The 7,297-nt window shown below is 36.8% G+C and overlaps 1 protein-coding gene across 1 annotated transcript in view; it reads right to left on the minus strand.

Annotated features, from left to right (window-relative positions):
* Positions 1-6,209, minus strand: part of SPOPL (speckle-type POZ protein-like) — a 43,596-nt gene extending 37,387 nt beyond the window's left edge. Inside the window, exon 1 of the mRNA XM_004674684.2 lies at positions 6,113-6,209. The gene's annotated coding sequence lies outside the window, so the exon portion shown is untranslated. The remainder of the gene's footprint in view (positions 1-6,112) is intronic.
* Between the last annotated feature and the right edge of the window lie 1,088 nt (positions 6,210-7,297).

Genomic DNA, 7,297 nt, shown 5'->3' on the forward strand with positions numbered 1-7,297 from the left:
AATGTGCATAAAATGTCACGTTTTAAAAACAAACATAATATTTAAATTACACTATTAATTACTTGATTCTGTAAGTATAGGTAAAGTATACAAAAACAGAATTAACCAGCAAGAATAAACTATCACTTGGGAAATAAATATTATAATAAAGATTATCTTTAATTTTTGAGGATATTCAGAAGATATCTCCATGTTTGGTGACTATGTGATGGTATAAACCAAAACAGAACAAAAAGAGGTAGGAGATGAAAAACTTTTGAATACTAACTACAATTGTACTCTAGTCATAATTCCATGCTTTCAATTTGGCATGCTCTCAAATTACCTAAAATATTATTTCTATAACCTCCTCTGCTCCCTTCACCTACGTTTGACTTACCACTCAAAATACTCTGTCTAGGTCTTTTTCCTTAGAAAATTTTTCCTGATGCCCCCTCACTATATGATTTAATATTCACATTACTACTGTCTCCAACTAGACCATGCAGTGGGTTATTTGTAGGAGGGGTATTTAAATTAACTAGTATCAGAGGAGCAAATCATAGAGTCCTTGGTTTTTGTTTTGTTTTTTTGGGTGTCAAAGATGTTTTTTTCTCTAGTCTTCATGTATCCTTTCATACATTGGTTGCTGTGGAATTGAGTAAAAATACTGTGCTAAATTGTAACCATGGGTCTCTAGGGTGTTCAAAAGAAAACTTCAATTAAATAAAACTAAGAAATTATTAAAAAAAAACACAGTGATGATGGAAACATTTGTTAGTTGGTATGAATTTGGTTTTTCCACCTACTCCATCAGGAAGCTCTAAAAGATTTTGAAATATACGTGTTCAACTTAATTTATTTTTTTTAAGATTGACTTATTTATGCATACAGAATTGGGGTACAGGCCAGAGGTACAGTGTTGGTGAGAAGATTTACCAGGGACAGAGTGGGGAGCAAAACAAGCCAGATAGAAGAGGGGTGAGACAGGAGAGGTCTGCTGTGCCACGGGGATCACCTCCAGAGCCAGGGATGGAACTCACATTGAAGAGGCTGCAGCTAGCTTGCAGTGCTGTGCTTTAGCCCGCAGTGTCACCAGGAATGGCCTCAACTTATTTTTAATTTTATCTTGAAAAATTCTGTTTTATTGTATATATCAGTCTGCTTTAAGTTCAATCATGTTCTGAAATTTTCAAAAGCTGGCTCAGAATAATTTACACATTATTTATAAATGTCTTCTGGGTTCATACTACTACGATTCCACTATGTGATTCGCTGTTGTGTCTTTGTATTTGATCCATGTTATAAAGCAGGGTCCTACTATATTTGATACTTGATAAGTAATGAGTACTTAAAAAACACAGCTAATATGGATATATCTGAAAAAATAAGTTAGGGAAAAAGAGTCTGTTATCAGTATGTTATGGAACATACTGATGGTGATAAATAGAAAAATGGATCTGAGCAAGCTCAGGAAGGAAGATATGGCTCATGCTACAGATATGATAATTTTATCCTAAAATTAGGATTATTGCTTGGCAGATTAAAACAAAATTCATCATCAAATAGTTTATGGACAGACTGACTACTGAGAACATTTTCTCCATATTTTTAAATCTTATGTCTATTTAGTTTCCAACTTAATTTCTCAGCTTATTTTACATAGTTGATTAACCACCCCACCCTTTTCAAACAAACTCTTGTCTTGGTTTCAGTGACACCAGTGAAATTTTCCTCCAACCTCTGGTTATTCCCATGCAGTCGCCTGTGCTACATTTCTTTTTCTGAATGTTTAAATACTGATGATTCATAGGTAGCTATGTTCCCTTCTCCCCCCTCTCTCTATTCTCTTAATAGGCAATCTCATATCCCACACATACCCCACAACCACCACTACCATACACATTAAGACTTCCATTACTGGTTGACTATCCTGCATGAATTATGATCAATACTCCCGTACAAGAAATTATCAAACATACACTACTCATTTCCCAACATTTCATTTCTTAGGTATAAAAACCACTAACCTTGATAATCAACCTTCTCTCTCTAGATCCCCCAAATCACCAAATTCTATCAATTTTACTTCATAAATATTTGTTTAATCTGGCGACTTTATCATTTCTATCCTGGATCACAACTGCCTCATTTCTTGCCTAATACCATAATAATGAATTCTATTCTACTCAAAGTCTAGTCAGTGGACAACACTTGTCCACAAACTATTGTTACTGGTCTGATACACGTAAATATAGCAACTGAGGTGAAGCACTTAGAAATTTTTAGAATAATCTGACACTGTCATAGCATCCATTCTATTGTGTGTTACTAAGTACCAATAAGGATTAGAAGTTAAAACAAATAAAATAGATCCTCCATGACAGATAAATTTGAACAGCACTGGCCTAACTGGTCTTCCTGCATTTACACATGTCTCTCTCTAATCTGTCTTCCATAGAGCAGCCAAGTAATACTCTTTAAACAACAACAACAAAAATGTTACTTATTCAGCTGTTTAAAAGTCTCAATTGCTCTCAGGAAATAGTAAAACATAATACCCAATGGTTGACCACTGTGGTCTGCTCCAGTCTCATTTTTATCACCAAGACTCAAATGAGAAGGTCTAGCCAATACAGGACTTTTCGATTTTAGAAAGCTGAATTTACCAGTATCACATGGGTAACTCCAGTTCATCCTTAAGGTTTCAGCTTAAAAGTTATTTCTTTAGAGAAGCAGCCCTTATAGATTAGTCGGCTTTTATTATTTATAATAATTTCTTTTGTGCGGTTATCACAATTTATTTACTCTTTTAATAATTACTTGTTTAGTTTCTTTATTCCCCAACAGACTTCTGTCTCCATGAATACAGGTACCTCCTTTCCATTAACATGTGTCATAGAGCACTCATGATGCGCCTGACATAGATCAGATGTTGAATAAATTTTTCCTAAGTGAGTAAACCAAAAGGAACGATGAGTGAGCAAGACCACCAAATAAATACAAATGTATTCAATATTTGGGATAAGACTGTCCCAAGTGCTTTACGCAACTTAAATTTCCTTTACTTCCCTGAACAATTTAAAAACACAAGGAAACCTCACTATAGATATATTTTTAAAAAGATTTTCAGAAAGGTAAAGAACCGTGTTTAAGAGAATCAGCAAGAAGTGCAAAGCCTGGGAGAAACTGAAGGGCAACAGGCTATAATCATTGCCAGGCTCCATTGCTTGCTTAGCTGTGGGATTTTGTGGAAGTAATATTTCTCAGATTTCCCATTTGTGAAATGGAGATAATAAAGCGTTCTTCAAAGGACTGTTTCAACAAGTTAATATATACATACATCATTTGAAATTGTCTGGCATAATGTTTTATATGTGCTAGCGATTATCATTATCTTTAATACCATCAGTAATTTCATATAGAATAATTTTATCTGCTTACATGCATATTGTCTGTCATTGCCGCTAGAAAATAAATTACCAAAAAAACAGTCTATATTTTTCTCTGATGTTTTTTTCCCTCAACCATGGTTCTTCTGTAAGTCCTACAGAAACTGATTTAAGTGACAATTTCCCAGTTCTCTTCTCAAGATGGTGCATGGCTAGTATCATTCAGTAGTACTATATACCTCAAAAGTCAGCATATTAGGGTTTCACATTCACTGGAACCCAGGGCTGCTCTCATATATCCCCAGTACTTGGCACAATCATTTTTAGAAAGAATGAAAAAAAAAATATATATATATATATATATATGTGTATATATTCACAGAAAATAGTGAATAAATGCCAAATGTCAATTTTCCCCACCCTTTACAGTTCCCATAAACTTAAAAGTCTGATTCAAGGGAATCATTTTTCTTGAACTAGAGCTTCCTGTAATATCCAAAGACAAAAATGCAGAATATAAATAGTAAGAAAGCCAAGAAATAAAGAAATCAATGTTGGCATGTTGGATCTAGTTAAAGGTAGGATAGGTATAATCTGCATATGCAAGGAAAACAGCAAAGGTTATTCTAGGCCAGGGAATAGCATAAGCAAAAGCAGTGACACCCAAAGTTTGGACTACATTCTCTTGCAAAAATACAGTTTTGCAAAATACAAAAAATGATTTCAAGTTGTACATGGGCAAAAATTTTTGGTAATTGCATATGCAATTATATTTTATTTTTAAAAATAAAATTACATTTTATTATTAGAATAGCAAACCATGATTTCAAATATGTATTATTTAAAGTGCCATTATAGTAAATAGTACCAATCTGCGTGGTTTTAAGTGAGTTTTTCAAGAAAATAACAATGCAGGAACAAATATGACAAAAACTGTCAAAACTTTAAACATTTAGCAAAATTTGGGAAACAAGGCATAGTCATGTGACTAAACATGGTAGGAGAGAAAAGCCTTAAGCCTTCTGAAAGAAGCCAAAGCTCTATTTCAATTTAGCAACTCAAGATAAAAAGAGGGGTGATAAAGAATTCTACCAGTTTTAAAGATTTAACTCACAATACTAAAATTTTTATCTGTAAAAAATCCCCATCTTCTTCTGTGATAAAACAACACATTTAATTTATTCTCCAAAGGTAATTTCCAAAGAGATATCTAAAACTGGGACTGAATTGCTTGTAGTCGCTTGAAATAAACAGCTAAAACTCCATGCTTTTCACATTAGGAGGAATTAATATACTCAGTAACACATTATGAATCATGCCTACATCAAAAAGTGTTAAATGAAAGGATCAAAGAGGAGGTTTTCTATTCCCACCTTCCTCTCAGAATTTATCTAACAGCCAAACCAAGATGATAAAGAACATCTACTGAATACTTACCTTGTGGCAGATACTGTTGTAAATAACCTGCACTAAGTTAAATTATGCAACTAATAGATCATCCTATATTTCTATTCCCATTTTATAGTTGTAAAAATATTGAGGTACAGAAGGTTAATTAAGTAGCCCAAGGCTGGAGCTGGCAGATAGCAAGGCAGGGGTTTAGAATCTGGCAGTCCAGCTAAAGAGTCTGAGCTGTAAACCACTAGGCACCATTTCTCTCAAAAATAACAGGATGATAATTTGAACTATTTCATGTTTCCCATCTTGGTAATAAAGATGTAACTTGCCATGCACATTTTTTTTTTTTTTAAATACTGAAGTTTCCAGTCTAGGAACCAGTGGATTTACTTGCAAGGAATAACTTGGATGGGACAATCTAGGCCCAGGATTATTCAAATATACACAAAACATCAGAAACTCAAAAGGATGGCTGAATACTACTCACCAAGAAGCCCTAAGTGGGGACAAGCAGAAGGTGAATCTTATTTCTACTGTAGTGAGACTGCTTTGAAAGAAAATCCTGCCATCCCCTTTGCTTTAAGTCAGTAGACAAATACACAGACTCAAGTGGAGGGAGAGTATGGAGAAAGAATGTAATAGAGAACAGAGAGGGAAAGTCTAGATTTGGACCCAGAACCGGAGTTAGTTGGATGAACCCCGAAGAGCGTGAGAAATTGACTAGGCGGCAACTTGTGCGTGGAGGTAGGAAGGTTGAAGGGATGGTTATGGCCCCAGCGATGAAGACATTGGTAGTATGGCTGGGGAACTAAGAATTCACCCTAAATGGGTTAACACGGAAGGTAATTTCGATGAATACGTTCAAGAGAATTTGGTGGCAATGTGGACGCGGTGGGGGCAATTTTCCACCTCGGACAATACTCAGGGTGGGGTGGCAAAGACAGCAGGTATACCGGCGCAGGAGAGGTACACAGGTAAATAGCAACAGGGAGAAGGAAAGGGGCAAGGCAAATGGAGGAAAGCCAGGGGGATCCCGGTAGGCGGAGGCTGGGAAATCAATGAGGTGTGGCGGAGGGGGGTGCAGGGGAAATCCCCAGGGGAAGTGATACGGCTAGGAAGGCGGTCCCGGGGGCGGAGGGTGCGGCTGAGGGGCGGGGGCGGAAGACAGCCCCTAAGAATGGGGAAGGGTCCCCTTTGAAGGGGAGGGTCTCAGGTTGAGGGGGGTTGGGGGCAGAGTGAGGGGAAGGAGGCCGCAGGGCTCCGGCGCAGACGAGTCCCTGGAGTCGAGGGGAACCAGCAGCCCGGGCCGCAGCGGGGACCCCGGGGGGGGGAGGGGCACCTACCCGGACGAGCGGGGCGCTGGCGGGCAGTCGGGGCGGCGGCTTCTCTCGGGTTGTGGCGGTGTCGGCGGCCCCGGGAACCCGAGGCGGCTGCGGCCGCGGCGGCGGAGTTGGACTACATTCTCTTGCAAAAATACAGTTTTGCAAAATACAAAAAATGATTTCAAGTTGTACATGGGCAAAAATTTTTGGTAATTGCATATGCAATTATATTTTATTTTTAAAAATAAAATTACATTTTATTATTAGAATAGCAAACCATGATTTCAAATATGTATTATTTAAAGTGCCATTATAGTAAATAGTACCAATCTGCGTGGTTTTAAGTGAGTTTTTCAAGAAAATAACAATGCAGGAACAAATATGACAAAAACTGTCAAAACTTTAAACATTTAGCAAAATTTGGGAAACAAGGCATAGTCATGTGACTAAACATGGTAGGAGAGAAAAGCCTTAAGCCTTCTGAAAGAAGCCAAAGCTCTATTTCAATTTAGCAACTCAAGATAAAAAGAGGGGTGATAAAGAATTCTACCAGTTTTAAAGATTTAACTCACAATACTAAAATTTTTATCTGTAAAAAATCCCCATCTTCTTCTGTGATAAAACAACACATTTAATTTATTCTCCAAAGGTAATTTCCAAAGAGATATCTAAAACTGGGACTGAATTGCTTGTAGTCGCTTGAAATAAACAGCTAAAACTCCATGCTTTTCACATTAGGAGGAATTAATATACTCAGTAACACATTATGAATCATGCCTACATCAAAAAGTGTTAAATGAAAGGATCAAAGAGGAGGTTTTCTATTCCCACCTTCCTCTCAGAATTTATCTAACAGCCAAACCAAGATGATAAAGAACATCTACTGAATACTTACCTTGTGGCAGATACTGTTGTAAATAACCTGCACTAAGTTAAATTATGCAACTAATAGATCATCCTATATTTCTATTCCCATTTTATAGTTGTAAAAATATTGAGGTACAGAAGGTTAATTAAGTAGCCCAAGGCTGGAGCTGGCAGATAGCAAGGCAGGGGTTTAGAATCTGGCAGTCCAGCTAAAGAGTCTGAGCTGTAAACCACTAGGCACCATTTCTCTCAAAAATAACAGGATGATAATTTGAACTATTTCATGTTTCCCATCTTGGTAATAAAGATGTAACTTGCCATGCACATTTTTTTTTTTTT

This window comes from Condylura cristata, unplaced genomic scaffold, assembly GCF_000260355.1.
Source record: "Condylura cristata isolate star-nosed mole 26May11 unplaced genomic scaffold, ConCri1.0 scaffold00002, whole genome shotgun sequence".
Classification (NCBI taxonomy): Eukaryota; Metazoa; Chordata; class Mammalia; order Eulipotyphla; family Talpidae; genus Condylura; species Condylura cristata.